This window comes from Natator depressus, chromosome 9 (assembly GCF_965152275.1).
Source record: "Natator depressus isolate rNatDep1 chromosome 9, rNatDep2.hap1, whole genome shotgun sequence".
Classification (NCBI taxonomy): domain Eukaryota; kingdom Metazoa; phylum Chordata; order Testudines; family Cheloniidae; genus Natator; species Natator depressus.
Window position 1 is genome coordinate 9,283,424 of NC_134242.1, and position 18,216 is coordinate 9,301,639.

Below are 18,216 nucleotides of genomic sequence, written 5' to 3' on the forward strand. Positions count from 1 at the left end.
TTACCTAGAAAGCTGATCAGTTCCCAGAGACTTTTATGGGGGAAAAGAGAAAAAAGAGTCACATTCCCCCACTTCCAGTCTCTATACAGGTCTCATTCTTACCTCTATCCCTGTGTAGCTTCTCACTGTTGGTTACATGGGTCTCTTAAAAAGAAGAAAAACTGATTTGATTACATGGGGGGGGGGGGGACAGCGAAATTGCTGTCAAAAGCAGGGTCAAATGCACAAAGTAAACGTGGGGAATGGGAAGATTTCCTCTCTAATCCTTCACTTACAGTAATTTTACAAGAGTTCTCAACAATAGAAGGGTAAAAAAGATTCAGACAGAAATGTGACTTTTAGGTTAGCAACTGTTGGGGGGGGGGGGGAGGGGGCGTGAGATGTTGGAATACAGATGGTCTTTATACAGTTAACTCCTTAAAATACCGGAGTTCTTTGCTACCATCTGCATGCAGAGCATGCCCTTAGGCTTCTGCCTGGTTACTTTATCCAGCTTGAATCAAGCCAGGGGTTGTGTTTTGTTTTGTTTAAAACAGGCACAGACAGCAACGCTACCCCTCAGACACGGGAGGGGCGGGGCGTTAAATCTTGGTCAGAGCAGGGTGCTAAACACTCCTGACCCTTGTCTATTCTCCCCCCCCGCCTCCACTGAGGACATATAGGGGTTAACAGCCCCAGCAGCGGCTTTTGGGCCCAAGGCAGGCAGGGTCCCAGCCAGCCCTGGGGGGCACCAGTCCAGCGGGCGGCGACTGCAGGCCCCGGTGCTGGGAGGGAGCCCCAGGGCTGAGGTGGCACGGGGCATGGTGCCTGTTTGGGAACACCCCTGGGCCGGCAACCCCCAGCCCCGCACAGGGCTGAGGGAAAAGCGGGGGGGGGGGGGAAAGACACAGAGAGGCGGGACAGCCTGCCCCCGCCTCCACTATGTGATGGGCGCGGGGCAGCCCCCTCCCCTCAGGGCCAGGCAGAGCGCGGGAAAGGGGCGCCGCTGAGGCGGCGGCTCGCGCTGCAGTTCCCCGCGGGACGGGGCGCTCGGCCACGGCCCCGCCGCCGCCGCCGCCGCCTCCTCCTCCTCGCCGCCGCCCCGCCGTTACCTCCGCTCGGGCGGGGAGGGGCGCTTCGGGTGGGGAGGGGGCGTTTCCGGTGCCGCTGCCTCCCCTGCCGCACCACAGGGGACAGCGTTTCCGCGAAGCGGGGGGTCCGGAGCCCATCTGTGAGGGGCGGGCGGGCGGACGGGGGGGGGGGGGCCGTGCACAGCCCTCCTTCCCCGCGCAGGGCTCCCCGGGGCGCTGCCTGTGCCAGGGCCGCGGATCCCTGAAGCTGACCCCCCCCCGGTAGTATCAAGGGGTGAAGTGTCCCGTGCTCCCGCAGGGATGTGGCCCCCAGCTCCGGGCGGGGGCGGCGCCTGCCTGTCGCGCCCTAGGGCGGGGGCAACACCCGGCATTGTAGTAAGTGAGAGGAAGGGGTGGGACGCAATTCTTGGGCTGATGGAAGAATGAGGCAAGGGCTGCGCAGGCTTGTAATCTGAAACGTGCAAGGCATGTTACAGGTATTATCCAAACCCTATCACGGCATTCAAGACCTAGGCCTCCTTTTTTTTTTTGGGGGGGGGGGGGGGTCCTAAACCTGCCAAGCCAGCCCTACTCACAGATAGGGCTTGCCCCAAGGGGCTCTCCGCTACCTGGCGCCCTACACACCTGGTAGGAGGCACGAACTGGCCTGTTATAGTAGAGTTCTGGGCTGGAGAGGTGCTACCTTTGCAAGCACTCTACCCGCCTCCTAAAGATCCATCAGGCACCCCCTTTCCACACGTGGATGTAGCTTTTTTTCATTTTTGAGCTTATGCATCTCCAGTCTTCAACTATAAAAAGTTTTTGAAAACAATTTAGTAGTTGCCACTGGTGTCAAACACTGCTGTTCCTTTAATAAGGTTTTAAAGCACAGTAAGCTTGCCTGCTCTCCCTCCCCAGCTGAATGAAATATTTTTTTCTCTCCATAAAAAAACAAAACAAAACGAAACACTGTCTCTCTACCATCTAACAAAGAAAGCAGAGGCTGAGTAGGTATGTAGTTCTTGTTCCTCACCACAGATATCAAACAAATAGAGGCTAACCATTAGATCAGGGGTTCTCACCACTAGGGAGAACCCCTATTACATAGGGAGGGGAGCTACGAGCTGTCAGCCTCCACCCCAAATCCTGCTTTGCCTCCAGCATTTATAATGGTGTTATACATTAAAAACACCTTTTTTTTTTAATATATGGAGGGGGGGTGTTGCACTCAGAGGCTTGCTGTGTGAAAGGGGTCACCAGTACAAAAGTCTGAGAACCCCTGCATTAGATAAATCAATCTACCTAGCCATCCAGCAAAGAGTGTGTGTTCATTCCATTAAGATTTACCAGTTCTAACTAAATTAATCTCAAAGAGGAAAGACTCCACACCAACCAAATCACATCACAAACGCAGCCTCTTAAAACTGAGCTAATTATTTCTATTCCTGCAAGCGTGCTTTACCTGGTACGCATGTATTTTGCATCTAAGCTTTCAAGCCCTCAGCTGACCAAACAGACACCACAGTGTAGACAAAAAGAAAAGGAGTACTTGTGGCACCTTAGAGACTAACCAATTTCTTTGAGCATAAGCTTTCGTGAGCTACAGCTCACTTCATCGGATGCATACTGTGGAAAGTGTAGAAGATCCTTTTATACACATAAAGCATGAAAAAATACCTCCTCCCACCCCACTCTCCTGCTGGTAATAGCTTATCTAAAGTGACCACTCTCCTTAACAATGTGTATGATAATCAAGGTGGACAGGCCAGTCCTTGCCTACAGACAGCCCCACAACCTGAAGCAAATACTCACCAGCAACCACATACCACACAACAGAACCACTAACCCAGGAACCTATCCTTGCAACAAAGCCCGTTGCCGACTGTGCCCACATATCTATTCAGGGGACACCATCACAGGGCCTAATAACATCAGCCACACTATCAGAGGCTCGTTCACCTGCACATCCACCAATGTGATATATGCCATCATGTGCTAGCAATGCCGCTCTGCCATGTACATTGGTCAGACTGGACAGTCTCTATGTAAAAGAATAAATGGACACAAATCAGATGTCAAGAATTATAACATTCATAAACCAGTCGGAGAACACTTCAATCTCTCTGGTCACGCGATTACCAACATGAAAGTTGCTATATTACAACAAAAAAAACTTCAAATCCAGACTCCAGCGAGAAACTGTTGAATTGGAATTCATTTGCAAATTGGATACAATTAACTTAGGCTTGAATAGAGACTGGGAGTGGCTAAGTCATTATGCAAGGTAACCTATTTCCCCTTGTTTTTCCTACACCCCCCCCCCCCCCCGACGTTCTTGTTAAACCCTGGATTTGTGCTGGAAATGGCCCACCTTGATCATCATACACATTGTAAGGAGAGTGGTCACTTCAGATAAGCTGGAGAGTGGGGTGGGAGGAGGTATTTTTTCATGCTTTATGTGTATAAAAAGATCTTCTACACTTTCCACAGTATGCATCCGATGAAGTGAGCTGTAGCTCACGAAAGCTTATGCTCAAAGAAATTGGTTAGTCTCTAAGGTGCCACAAGTACTCCTTTTTGCGAATACAGACTAACACGGCTGTTACTCTGGAACAGTGTAGACAGTCACTTGCCTCTTAGCTAGAGCAAAACTTGGTATAATTCCCTGGCTTAGTTTCTGATGGAAAGGCCAGGTTGCTAAATGATATCATGGGATGATAGAACTAAGGCTTGCAGACTGTGGTGCACAACAAAACAGCTGTATGAGCAGTCTGATAACTAAACCAATCAGCACTTTTTATAGCATCAGTTTAAACCCTTTTTATTTTGGATACATAAGTTACACAATGCACCTCCACTGAGTTAAAAACTCAGCAACTCTCTACAACAGAATGCCATTGCAAGGCTTACTCTTGTTTCAGTTGGTAAGCAGAATGCACATGAGAAGCTGGAGGGTTACTGAAATCCAGATATTAAATGAGCCAGGGCTTAAACTCAGATGGAGCTGTCCAGAGCAGAGCTCCACTAAATATTTTAAGCCATCCTGGAGTTTTTATAGCATGGGGTGGGGGAGGGGGAGCACACAGGGAGAGGATCCAGGAAATACTCAAAGAATTTAAGCCCTGGAATGGAGGTGGTTGGTTGTGTTTTTTTGTTGGGGAGAAGGGGGGTGCAGGAGGGGGAAAGCAGGGAAGAAGTGGTTTCTGTAATGTAGCAATAAGTCATTTGTAAAATTGTTTTCTACCCTGATAAAGCGTGCGGTATAGTGTGCAAAATTTTGCCAGCTAGTGAGAAAGCCATCTTCCCCCTCAACTATTCTCAGCCTATTAATATGCAGGCTGAATGTAAAATTTCTTGTTGACATATACTGCAACTATCATCATAGTGACAGGATTAGATTTTTGTAATGTAAAAATCCTTTGCCCACGTCCCTCTTCCCCCGGGGGGGGGGGGGGGCGGGAAGTGGCATGTAATCCTAAATAGCTTAAGTAGATAGTTATTTTACTTCTTGGAAATAGTGTTAACTTACTGTGCAATAATCTAAAAATTAAGCCATAGCTCGAACAATTTATGTACCAGTGAGAAGATCTTCTGGTGAATACGGGAAATTCAAGTAGCCATTTCCAGTAGAGTTTAAGTTTTCATAAACAGTGACCCAAATAACCTTTGAGCCAATTGCATTGCCTTATCAATTTCAGCAGTTTAGTGTCTGTTTACAAAGAAGCAGCCTGAAAGTACCACTATTTAGGTCTGAAAAGAGATGGTGAAACGGACCACCTGCAAACAAAGAACTGTCAAAGTCAATTTCATATTTAAAACACTAACATTTCAATTTCAAACCAACATTAACTGAAGGTGGAAGACCCACCCCACAAAAAGTAGATAGGGACCTGGTAGAATAGCAGAAGCTTCTCCCTCCCTCCCATCCCCCTCACAATAGTCAGGAGGCTCTGGAATTGAATAGACAAAACAGCTTCTCAGAAAGCTAACGGGTCAAGCTGCAGATGCCTACTAACCAGAGCCACATGAAAACCCAGGGGCAGCACCCTATTAGAAGTCCCATAACCTAGCTCCTAAGAAGCTAGTAGGGCAGAAGGTATACTGTGGAGGGGCTGAGTTTAATCCTTTTCTTGCAGATGGGTGACCCTCCCACATTTGTATTTTCTATGAACAAGAGAGGTAGGTTTAGTTCTCACAGTAGTAGAATTTTCAAGACTACTCTTGCTATAATATAGATCAACTTCAGTTTAGATTCTTGGGCAGCTCAGTGCTGTAGTGGATCAGAGTTCAGGTCTTGAGCTATGTTAGCCAATATGGGGACACTATGGAGCCAGTCATCTCCTCTGGCTAATTAACAGAGTAGTCATCTTCTTAGTGAATGCTGATCCATGCCCCCAGAGAAGCCATGATGGAAGGGAAGTACCTCCAAGCCTATAGGAGGGAAGGCAGTACTTATATCCAATGGGGATGCCGCTTCCAACAAAGCTACAGGTGCAAACCAAGTTTAGAAATCAAACTCACAGCCTCTCAGGGATAGTAACAGTACCCTCTGAGCCACTATTGTTCTGGGTCCAGGTGCCTGACGAGACCAAAACAGTATCATGACTTTCTGTAACATATAAGTACAGACGTTGTTCTTTTGGAGCTGGTCTCACTTCTCCCCCACTACCCAGAAAATAAAACCAAGCTGATTCACTACTGGGAAAAATGTATTAATTCCCATCCCTCTGAATTAAGGGAGACAGTTGGTGACAAGCTCTCTAGTGAGATGAAAAGCAGCATGATCAATCTGAGATGCTCCTGCAAATTCCCTGCCTACATTGGTAGACCTTATCCATGGAGAAGGCAGAACCATGCTCTAGAATTGTTTTCCCGATATCAATGGAGTTAACCAATTAAGTGGTCCAGAATGATCAGAGTTAGATCTTACTATGCTACTGCTAAACTTATTACTTTGTGGAAAGTCTCAGAATGCTTAGGATATGAAACTCACCAAGAGATTTGCTTTTGTCCTCTAGAACTAGAGAACCATCATTCTTCAGCATTGGATGTAGGGCTAGGAAGAATTCTGTTGCTGGAGATGCCCAGGCTGATGTGTGAAACCAAAATCTTCTTGCTTGAACTCCAGGTGGACCAGGGGTGGGCAACCGTTGAGAAGTGGTGTGCCAAGTCTTCATTTACTTACTGTAATTTAGAGGTTTCACATGCTAGGGGCCGCCGGCCCCAGCCGCTTGTCCTGGGCTGCCGGCCCCAGACAGCTGGGACCCCGGCTGGCAGCAGAGTGTTACTAAAAATCAGCTTGCATGCTGCCTTTGGCATATGTGCCACAGGTTGCTGACCCCTGAGGTAGACGAACTGTGTTCTTCCTACAATAACTACAGTTTTCCCTGAAGTTTCAATAATAAGTGGGGTTTGTTTGTTTGCATTCATTTCCGGGGGGGGGGGCATTCATATATGGCTGATTGTCAAGTGAAGGTAAAAGGATATAAAAAACTTTATACTTTGTTTGCAAGGGACTCTAGGATGCAGTGGGATGAAAAGGAGCTACAAAATTTGCTGTGTAATCAAAAGAACTATCATTGTAATAACTGAGAATACCATAATCATGACAAGTAAAATAGTTACCTCAGCAGGAAAAGTTTCCAAGTGAGTCGATATTTGGAAGAAATTAAGAAGGAAATAATTTTGTGGTAAAAGGGCATAAAACGTGTTTTGAAGGAGAGAAAATACTTGTAGAGATTAGCCACCTGCTTGGTACTGCAGAACCACTAAACAGCACCTAGGAATGCCAAGGTTGCGTACAAACTATATTTTTAACTAAGTATTTTCTTGATTTCGAGACCATGTACAGTAAACTACAGTAAGTTTTATAATTAAATCCAATTAGGTCAGGGTTTAGTCATAAGTAGCTGACAATGTTGAACACATCATCTTGTCCTTTGCTACACTGATTGCAAAGTCACTTCCTCTTCCTCTCCCCCTTCTCTCGCTGATGAAAGGGATATTTTGTTTAATCCTTTAGGCTAGAAAATACTTCCATTTACACCCATTCTGCAGGAACCAAGGCATTCACATAAGAGCAATTAGAACTTGGTGGTTCCAATTATGAACTTCCTAGGCTACAGCAGCCGAGCTAGTTGAGAATCATTAATACTATGCAGTACTACACAAATGTGTACACTGAACACCGCTAGTGCATGAGTGAATTTAAAGCACAGAGAATAAAGACCTTCTGAGAAAGAAAGAAAGAGGGAAAGAGGAGGAGGAGTTATACCCTCCCACCTCCAGAGTTTGCTTCTCTTCCCCCCCCCCCCGCTCCTTTGCTTTTGTGTGCGTTATACAAACACATTAGTTCTACCTATAAGAGATACAACTTTGCCTCACTGGATTATACAGAGTCGAATTACTGTTGCTATCAGAGAGATTATCTTGGGTATATCCATGGTGAGATTTACCTTTATTCGGGTTTAACAATGTCCCCCTTCTAACACAAAATTCCTCCATCAAATCAGAGTGTACATACAGGGCAGTCCTTCGCTGCTAGCAAAAACTGAATAAGGGATACTAGCAAAGTTTATTTAGCAGATGACGCAGATTAGCACTGGAATTTATAGAGCTCTATTGCAGTATCTGGGTACACTTTGCAAGGATTAGTTAAAACCATTAAGTCAGTCCCGCTTCAGAGAAGAGCATTTATTGTCCATTTCATTTCCTATCCTGAGAATGACCATGCAGGTTCCCAAATATGCTTCAGTATTCTTAAAGAGAATTTTCCAATAGTATAGCACTCATGAATCATGTACCCTATAAACTAACGTGTGCAACACGGAAGAAGAAACCTGATTTCTATTAGAGAGACAAGGTGGGTGAGGTAATATCTTTCATTGGACCAACTTTTGTTGGCAGAAGAAGCAAGCTGTCAAGCTTCACAGAGCTCCTCCTCAGGTCTGGAAAAAGTAATCAGAGTGTTACAGTCAAATAAAGGTGGGACAGATTGTTAAACATAACATGTTGCAGGAGACTACTTAAAGAGAAGTGGGCAATTAATCCTACTTTGTCCTATGACTACAGAGGAGTTCATAAGTTACAAATTTTGTAATGAGCCATAAAACCAGTGTCTCTGTTAAGTCCATGATTTTTAGCATCCAGCAGAGTTATGAATTTAAGTTCCCAGGCTCATCTTTTGAAGGTGTTGTTCACAAAGGAACCCTGCACAAGGACACATGTAGAGTGATTGCTTTGTGAAAAGTGTTTGCCCATGGGTCATAAGGTGTTTTTTTAATAATTTTTCTGGGAAAGTTCATGCATAAGCATAGTGATGGTCTGGTGTCATCCTCGTTGTTGTGGGGCATTTGATGCACTGGAGAGGTAGACCATGTGTTGTGATAGGCATGCATAGGAACCAGGAATCTTGAAAACTATTGTGGGAGGTATTGATCATTGTAGCAGTGGAGATAGATCTGCAAGTTCTGCATCTGTTGTTGTGGCAGGGTCTGGTGCTGCTTTGAGTTGTCATGTTCTGTCTAGTCTGCAGGGAGCTTCCTTATGAGCTTGGGGGGTTGTTTAAAGGCCAGAAGAGGTGTGTCGAGAAAGATTTCTTTCAGGATGGCGTCCCCATGAAGGATGGGTTGTAATTCTTTAAATTTCTATTAAAAGCTCAAAGAAAAAGGACTCCAAGATGGAGAATTCACATTTTGCTTAGGAAGGAAGTTGACTTGAGGGTTGAAAGAGGAACAACGATATTTTCTCTCTCAAGTAGGACTATTACTACCACATGAGAGTATAGCTTTTTTTGTATTATATTGTTGCCCCTTTGCAACATGAGCAGCTGGAAGTAATCTGGTATTTTCCTTAATGCAATCCTGCTTATTTACAAGGAAGGTACAAAATCCTGGGTCTCTGAATGCAGAGGGAACCAAGAAATGGCTTTTCTTCTTACAGCCCCCAAGCCTCTTTAGCCAGCTCCACACTCAAAGGGTCACACTGCTTACAGGCTGCTGCTGGACAGAGACATATCTGTCTCAAGATCTTGTCTGTTCTCAGTTTCTGTGTGATCTCCCTTCCCCCCCGCACACACACAGCTGCCCAAAATAATACTCAGCCAAAAATTCCTGGGTTGGTTCATACACCTCTTGTGTCTTAGGTGGGGGCCTATACTTACAGTTATGTTAACTGAAGGTGAGTTCACACCAAATCAATCTCACTGAGGTTTGTTAAAAAACAAAAAACAAAAAAAAACCCAACCCTTAATGTTTCACCCAGCTCATAAAAATATTACTCAAGATAACAGGGGGCTAGCAGCTATAACCAGACTAATGTACTTTCACCCCGTCCCACACAAGAGTAGCACCTTTCAGTAGATGTTAGAGATTTGTTCTTAGTGTTACTCTGTTTATTTCACTGAAAAGGATTTGCAATGCCTAGTGCAGGGGTGGGTAAACTTTTTGGCTTGAGGGCTACATCATGGCATGGAAATTGTATGGCGGGCCATGAGTGCTCACAAAATTGGGGGTAGGGATGTGTGAGGAGGTGAGGGGTTTGGGGTCCAGGAGGGTGCTCTGGGCTAGGACCAATGGGTTTGGAGGGCGGGAGGGGGGATCAGGGTGGGGCAGGCTGTTGGTGCACCGGGGCGGGGGGGGGGGGTGAGGTCTCTGGCTAGGGGTGTGGGCTCTGGGGTGGGACTGGGGAATGAGGGGCTTGGGGTACATGAGGGGGCTCTGTGCTTGGATCAAGGGGTTTGGAGGGCAGGAGGGAGATCAGGGCTGTGGCAGGGGGTTGGGTTGCTGGGGTGGGGTGGGGTGGGGAGGGGAAATGGGGGGACAGGACTCGGTGGTGGAGGCTCCAGGGAGAGCTTACCACAAGTGGTCTCTGTCAAGGTTCCTTCCCCACTCTGAACTCTAGGGTACAGATGTGGGGACCTGCATGAAAGATCCCCTAAGCTTATTCTTACCAGCTTAGGTTAAAAACTTCCTCAAGGTACAAAAACTTTGCCTTGTCCTTGAACCCTATGCTGCCACCACCAAGCGTGTTAAAACACAAGAACATGGAGAAAGCCCACTTGGAGACGTCTTCCCCCCAAAATATCCCCCCAAGCCCTACACCCCCTTTCCTAGGGAAGGCTTGATAAAAATCCTCACCAATTTGTACAGGTGAACACAGACCCAAACCCTTGGATCTTAAGAATAATGAGAAAGCAATCAGGTTCTTAAAAGAACACTTTTAATTAAAGAAAAAAGTAAAAATCACCTCTGTAAAAATCAGGATGGTAAATACCTTACAGGGTAATCAGATTCAAAACATAGAGAATCCCTCTAGGCAAAACCTTAAGTTACAAAAAGACACAAAAGCAGGAATATACATTCCATTCAGCACAGCTATTTTACCAGCCATTAAACAAAATAAATCTAATGCATTTCTAGCTAGATTACTTACTAACTTTTTACAGGAGTTCTGAGCTGCATTCCTGATCTGTTTCCGGCAAAAGCATCACACACACACAGCCTGACCCTTTGTTTCCTCCCCCAAGCTTTGAAAGTAACTTGTCTCCTCATGGGTCATTTTGGTCAGGTGCCAGCGAGGTTACAGGTGAAAGGGTTTTGCCTCTGGCCAGGAGAGATTTTCTCGCACAGTGGACAGAAAGGTGGTTACCTTTCCCTTTATGACATGGTCTCTAACTTTTCACTAAAGTTGTTTCCAGTAGTCTGTGAAAAAGCAGAACCTTTCATAGAAGACCAAGACAATGCTGGGTCCTTGTGAGCGTGGGCTGACTTTTGCAAGCTTCCTTTCTCACCACGCTAAAGGTTTTGTGAAAATCATCTTTTAACTGAGCAAGCCCCCATACCAGTGCTGTTCTTCCTGTTCAGAAACTCCTGGCATTTCTGCTTTTCTCCCCCACCCCCACCCCCAGTGTGGGGAGGGGAAGTCTTCTGAGACTAGCCAGTCTGGAAGAAAATTAGCAGGACCATTTGGAAGAAATACTTCCCTGTGTGATTTGACATTTGATCAGAATTCACCTCTCCCTCCTTCCCTGGCTTGTTCTAACCCATACATACACTTTTATGAGCAGAGTATACCAATAGCAAGTATTCCAGGAGTGATTTAAGCCATGCCCCTATTTAAATGTACACTTGACACATTTATGCAGGGATTCTGGTACTGGCCCACCAGACTTTTACAACAGGTCCTCAGGGAGTAGGTCTACACTACTGTTGGCAGTTTGGGTAGGCACAGCCCCCACTAGCTTTAACTAGCTCAGTAAAAACAGCAGACGACACAACATGGCGGCACACACTAGGAATGCAAGTATGTAACCAGGATTCCAGGCATGCTCATGTAGTCCATGCTGAAGTCTATGCTGCCATGTCCCACTGTTTTGTTGTGTTTTTGGGCAGTGCTAGCTAGATTAGGCCTACCTCAGCTGCAATCTGGCCTCTGATTGCACAGTAGACATACCCACGTAAAAGTGCAATAAGAGAATCCGGGAGGCTATACTGCTCCTTTTGTTCTCAGAACTAAACAGCTAGATGCACGTAAGTGGCCACATCCCTTTAACGTGTTAAGGGATTGAGATCTTTTGTGCACGATAAGAGCAATAGGAACTGTCAACTTCCTATTCCACCCCAGGGGACAGTGTGATGCAAACACCATCAACTCACAGGGCAGCATTTCTAAAATACAGATTAGGATTTGTAGGGAACTGGAACAATTTGTATAGCGGGGGTGCCGAGAACCATTGAACCAAAAACCGTTAACCTTGTATAGAACGGAAATCACTTCAAGCCAGGGGGTACGGCAGCAGCCCTAGTTCCAGCACCTATGGTAGTGCATTTGTTTTCCCCTCCTCACCCTCCAGGGTGCTGACCATGTTCTTGAAGTAGCTCTGGCTGCCTCATAATGGAATACGATCATTTGTTAAAAAACATCTAGAAGTGGCCAGGCCCACTTAAGTTGCTTTTGATTATGGCATTATACAATAATGCAAGGTTTCAGAAGCTATTGTTTGTAGTACTGCATGTATTCTCTGAATGGCTGTAGCACATTTGTGCAATTTAGAGAAGATAAAAGCTGTTGTTGCACAATCAAATTACATGTTTCAGAGTGGTAGCTGTGTTAGTCTGTATCAGCAAAAACAACGAGGAGTCCTTGTGGCACCTTAGAGACTAAAATTTATTTGGGCATAAGCTTTCATGGGCTAGAACCCACTTCATCGAATGCATGGAGTGAATATACAGGAGCACGTATAATACATGAAAGGATGGGGGGTTGCTTTACCAAGTGTGAGGTCAGTTACACTGTAAAAATTACAGTTGTGTGTTCTCTAAACCTCTCATTAAACATTGAGGATGTCAGACCAATTGATCACAGTGCAAAGCAAACCTACTTTGGGGAGAAGTGGGATGGGCAGCAGAGAGATGAACAATGTAGTAAATGCATAGGCATGGGAGGGAGAGCAGAAGAGAATGATAGTTTCCTATAACCATGTTCATCTTATGAGTTAGCAATTTATCAGTTCAGGGCCTGCAGAGCCCGCTTATGCTCCCAGCTGAACTCACTTTTAAATTGTAGCAAGTTTAGGATCCAAGAGCAAAAAAGTTTTCAGACTTGTATCTGAAGCTCAGAATAGGACATTACTAGCTTAACTTTAGGTACATGTAGGTTTGACATTTTAGCTTTAAGTCACATTAGCCTGAAATGGACATCTGGTCCCTTAAAATCTCACGTATTTATATAGGCCATACACAGCCCCATGACTTCAGTGGGACTGCTCCTGGGAGTAAATATTTGCAGGATGAGGATCCGACTTGGATATGAACTTTTATAAGCACCTTTTGTCTTATTTGTATTGACAGTGAGATTCCAGGAGGTAAGATTATATTCAATTATCCATTCTCCACTAAGAAGTTGTTGCGTGTATTTTGTTTGTGGTGTGGTTTGTTTTTTTTTTCCTTCCCCTCCCTCCCTCTTTCTTCCTCTCCATTTTGTCATAGACTAGCTTGCGTCATTTTCCAAAAGAGCCATTTTCTACCCAAGTACCATCAAGTCAAAACAATGTTCTCCTTTGTCAAGTCTACACAAGATTTGCTATGGGTGAAAGGTTAACACATTTCATCCTGTTCCAGATAATTTAAGAGACTGTGTTTATATGAAGGGGGGGGGGAAAAATGTTGAATATTTCTGTTCTCAGGGGAATATAGGCAGAGTCAGCTCTTCCAGGACAGGAGCATATTTCCTTACCACAAATATAATCTATCAGTTTAAATCTGCTGACTGCAGACAGCCCCAGTGTCTCCGCTCCTCTTTCTCACAGCTTTGCCAAGCAGCAGCAGATGGGTTTCACTGCTGTTTTTCAGAACTCTAACAAAGTCTCTTATTTAGCATTTTTTCTTAAAATTCCAGTTCATGGAGTCAAGTGGTTACCATAAGAGTCTCAGCGGTCATTTAAAAAAAAAAAAAAAAAAAAAAAAAGTTTCTAGCCCTTGTGGTTGCAGAGAAAAGCTTGAAAACACAACCCTACTTTCCAAAGGCTGGTATGACTATTAGAGAGCATACATGCCCCAGCAGAGTCCTGGGTTGGCACTCAGATAAACCGGTAGCCTCCTTAACAGATGGGAGGAGAGTCTGGGCACAGATCATGGTCCTCAGATTTTTCTGTTGGGTCTCCCACCCTGTCATTTTTGTATACATTTGGTTAGTTAGCACATTTCCTCACCCCAAAGCCCTGGATACTTTTATTCTGTTCCATCTTCAACACTGAATTCCTGCTTTAACCAAGGTGATTGGGGGGAAAAAAAAAAACCAACAAAAAAAATAAATAAATAAAACTACACCCCCCACTACGACCCCCACACAACCAAAGTTGCAAAAGCACTCGAGAGCAAAGCATAAAACACATAAAAATGTAGAACATTTGCTATAAACATATGGCCATTATAGTGATACTAAGGTAAGCTACATCTATACTTAATGTATCACCCTGAAAATTCGTAAGATCAGGAGTAATCAAGGGTCACTTTAAATCATCAAGGGACAAATTCTGTTAATTATCCCAACTGAACGCAACGGGGGACTGCACAGGTGTTGTTGAGAGCAGGATTTAGTCCCCACCCCTTCAAGTTCCTAGAGACAGTGTTTTCTATTCCAATTGTATTTGCCATGCAGTCTTTATAGTCCCTTCTGGATTGCAGATACAGGCTCTGTGGCAGCCAGCATTACAAGCAGAGTGACACTAAACACACAGGAGTTTCACTTTCTTGCATGCTGCTGCAAAGTTTAGATGATCTGCCACAGATTTTCCACATCTGAACAAGCTAACTGTTTAAGGCAGTTTTATCTGTGGAAAGTTATGAAAAATAGATACATCATCTTCTAAAGGAAACAAAAACAGTGTGTTGTCGATCTATCTGTTTAAGCTATGTAGCTGCCAAGCTATTCTTTTCCTCAGCTTCAAAGCTCTTTTTAACACAATTACGCTATCCAGAAACCTTGCATGCACCTATTCCCTGGAGCATTCCAGCGATAAATTACACCCCCCACCCCACTCTCTCTCACACTCACACGTTTGGTCTGTCACCTTGTAGTCACTTATGCCATTTTATACTGCAGGTTTTGAAGCAAAAGCTTTGCACAGGTCATCTACTGTACAGATCACTGCGTGTTTAACCTGAGTCAGTAGAGGTAGAATTTGTATGGAGTAGTCAGCTCTCGGATCGGTCTGCTCTTCCTTATGAGCACTGAAGGGGATATTTGTCCAGGCTTTTGATTATTTTTCAGCACAACTTCCGGTGCTTTCTTTGCCAGCTTTTAGTCAATCCTTGCTCCCTTTTAAAAATCAGTCTAGAATGCTTCCATCGTTCCCACCCCACGCTCCCTACAAGCCCCTCTTCAAAACCTCTCAGTACGTGTTCACTAGGGAGCAATAGTTACCATGTGTGGGCTAACACATAAGGTCAGACCTAACACAACACATGGGAAAATCCTAGTTTGTAGTGGTCTCAAGTTGTTAGCAGCAGCTTGAGGTGAACCCTAGGCTCCCCCATAGTGTTTATCTCAACCAACTAATGCTACAAAGTGCACTCGTCACTAGGATTTTACATGGAGCTGGGTAACAGGAGGTAAGCACACACTTTCCCCTCCCCCAATAAAGATAAGGCCTCATTAGCTTACCTTTGCTGCTCACATTTTTGTCTACAAGATCTTGCCCAACCTGGTTCACTCCTACCTCTGTTCTTTTTCTGCCTCTTAGCTCCTCCTTCCCCCATCAAGCAGGGTCACCAGATGTCCCGATTTTATAGGGACAGTCCCGATATTTGGAGCTTTTTCTTATATAGGTTCTTATTACACCCCACCCCCGTCTCGATTTTTCACACTTGCTATCTGGTCACCCTACCACTAAGCCATGTGTCCTCCCTCCCCTTGATCTCTGTATATTTGAGATCAGCCATGAAGATCTTGAAGGCCCATTACTTCCCACATCCCCTTAGTGTTACTTTTGGTGCATCTGTTTTACTGAGGTAGGATCATAACTTTATATCTTCCTGTAAAGTATGCACTGCACACAGCTGGTGATGTGGCCAAAGGAAAAAAAAAAATAAAAAAGCCACGCCCTTCTTCTTTTCCAGTTTAGTTTCAGTACTCATTTATCATTTCTTCTGTATGTGGAATGTAGTGAGGTTTGATTTTATTTTTTTTTTAAAAAGCTCCCTAAAAAACAAAACCAACCAACCAACGTGCAGTATTGCATTAACAACATTCGAGTGCCAGGGGATGCTAAATGATGGCTTCAAGAGAAAACTCAGCTCTGTATATTTGCTGTTATTGGACCACATATGCTATTATGGTATTTGAAAATTTGGCTTAAAAAGACAATTTAATCCATCTTCAAAATCCAATATGCAAGGTTTGCCTCCAGAAGTAGGCTCTGCATGCATAAGTCAGATAGTTCAAGTACACTTACCTGATTTGAAAGAAACAAAAATACCAAGATTTGCCCAAGCAACTAGAGACTTTTTTGGTCACGCATCTTGACACTTTGTAACATCTACACTAGAGAGCCTATGGTGGCGTGGCCTCCTAGTGTAGACGCTGCCTATGTGGATAGGAGGAATTCTTCTGCGGATATAGGCTAGGTCTACATTTAAAGCACTGCAGCTGTGCCATTGCAGCACTTCAGTGTAGACAATTACTACAGTGAAGGGGGGGGGCCATCACTGTAGTAAGTCTACCTCCCCAAGAGGCAGTAGCTAGGTCAATGGAAGAATTCTTCTGTTGACCTAGCTCTGTCTAGGCAGGGACTTAGGACAATTCAGCTATGTTGCTCAGGAGTGTGGATTTTGCATACCCCTGAGTGATGTAGCGGTGTCAATCTTGTTTTCTAGCGTAGGCCAGCCCACAGTAGCACCACCTCCCTGAACAACATTAGCTCTGTCAGCTTAGTTGTGTCTACACTGGGGGTTCTGCAGAGGAGAGAGGGACCATTAACATGTATGGTAAGTATGCCACATGGCCAAACTATGGTTTCCACAATAACCAAAAACTGGAGTTTCCTTCACTTCCTTACCCCTTTGTGCTCTTCAGCCTTCTTGCTACACAGCCTTCTTCCACCAGGCCCTTTCCTTCAAAGGAAGTCTAACACACACACACACACACACCCCAAAGTTTCCATGGAGGCCTCAAGAAAATGCCCATCCTCCCCTCAAGAAAGCATTAGAAAGATAAAGCAAAGACACCGACCACACATTGTGGAAACAAGACAAGCTCTGTTGCCACTAACTTTTTGTTGCATCCCCATGTAACCTGGTTTAGATCGTAAGACCACAGAGTCATTCAGGTCAGGGACCTTTTCTGTGAAGTGCCAATAACATGGAGCTCTATAAATAATTTTGAGCACAAACACAGCACTGGCCTTCAGCATATGCAGTACAAGGCAATACTTTGTCTCCTACACTTTTGTTGGTTCATAGTCGTTCACTGGCACAGCTGTTTCTCTCTCTGCCTGGCATGGCCTGTAGGTGAAGAACTTATCACCTTGGACCACTTCCTGAACCATCAGATTGAGGCTTCACAAACTGTAAGGACAACACTCTTTACCTGCTTAAAAAGAATATTATGTCGCTTTATTTGAATGTAGCATTGGCATTTAACATGCCTGATCTCTGAATAAAGCAAGATAAATATCCTCTCCCTAGGAGAACTTGAGTGAGTTGCATTTGAAACATGTGGGCTTAGATGCTTTTGAACAGACACCCATGAATTTGAGTGGATAATCACATAAAATATTTTCACATATGTTTTTATGCTCTAACTAAACACATAAACAGCTGTTTCCTTTCCCTACTTTCTCCCCCCCCCCCCCCCCCCACCAACTTGGGAGTTTACAGAGCCACATGCACAAAGCGCCTTTTCAAATGTTTCAATAGCCAGAAATACTACTGTAGTGTTCTAGTTAAACAGTTCTTCAAAACCCATCAGTCACTGGTCCTCAATAAAGACTGGAGACCAAGCCATGTTAAGCTGCAACCTGGTAGCCTATACTGAAGCAACATTGCAGACTTATCAGTAAACGAGGGTGGGGTTTCTTTGGTTGGGAGGGGCGGGGGGGTTACGTTACAGGTCTGTGGCAGTGAGGCACAGCAAGGCATTGCTTTAGCCATAAATCATATGCCTTGCATGTGTATTGAGTAAAATATGGCCTAACATTTAAACATTAAGTGCCTTACCGTAAAACAAAAACAAAAAAACCCCTAATGTCCCTTACAATAGGTCTAGTAAGTCTCTATCCCTGTTGAATGGCAAAAAAGACTAGTCTTGAAGCATGACTGGGGTACGCTTCCTGCTTACAGTCTCTGAAGTGCTCCTTAATGTGTTCTGTACACTTAAAAAAAAACAAAAAAAAACCCCACGTTCTTATATTGTTAAGGTGAAGCTAAACTAGCACAGAGGCTGTGTAGACAGCCTTATTTTGGTTTAAGCCAGGCTTATTTTTAGTTTAGCTTCAGTCAATAAACCACTCCAACTGATGTAAGCCACTCAAAATTAAAGAAGAATGTCAACACAGGGGTTTGTACTAATTTAACAAAAACACAGTTTAAAAGCAAACTTTCCAATTTTGGCAAGACTTCAGCTTTAAGTATTTCTACAACTTTAAGTTCTTTAACAGAGTTTCACCCCC

General features: G+C 44.6%; 2 protein-coding genes across 8 annotated transcripts in view; one reads left to right on the forward strand and one right to left on the reverse strand.

The window, feature by feature from the left end:
- The window catches only part of MCF2L2 (MCF.2 cell line derived transforming sequence-like 2), a 330,633-nt gene that overhangs the window by 196,636 nt on the left and 115,781 nt on the right, over positions 1-18,216 (forward strand). The gene's annotated exons all lie outside the window — the stretch shown is intronic.
- Positions 1-18,216, reverse strand: part of B3GNT5 (UDP-GlcNAc:betaGal beta-1,3-N-acetylglucosaminyltransferase 5) — a 36,282-nt gene that overhangs the window by 4,869 nt on the left and 13,197 nt on the right. The window contains exon 1 of one of the 2 annotated variants that reach the window (XM_074963497.1): positions 103-188. The exons of the other annotated variant lie outside the window; for it this stretch is intronic. The gene's annotated coding sequence lies outside the window, so the exon portion shown is untranslated. Of the gene's footprint in view, positions 1-102; positions 189-18,216 lie in introns of those variants that run through there. 2 annotated transcript variants of the gene reach the window in all.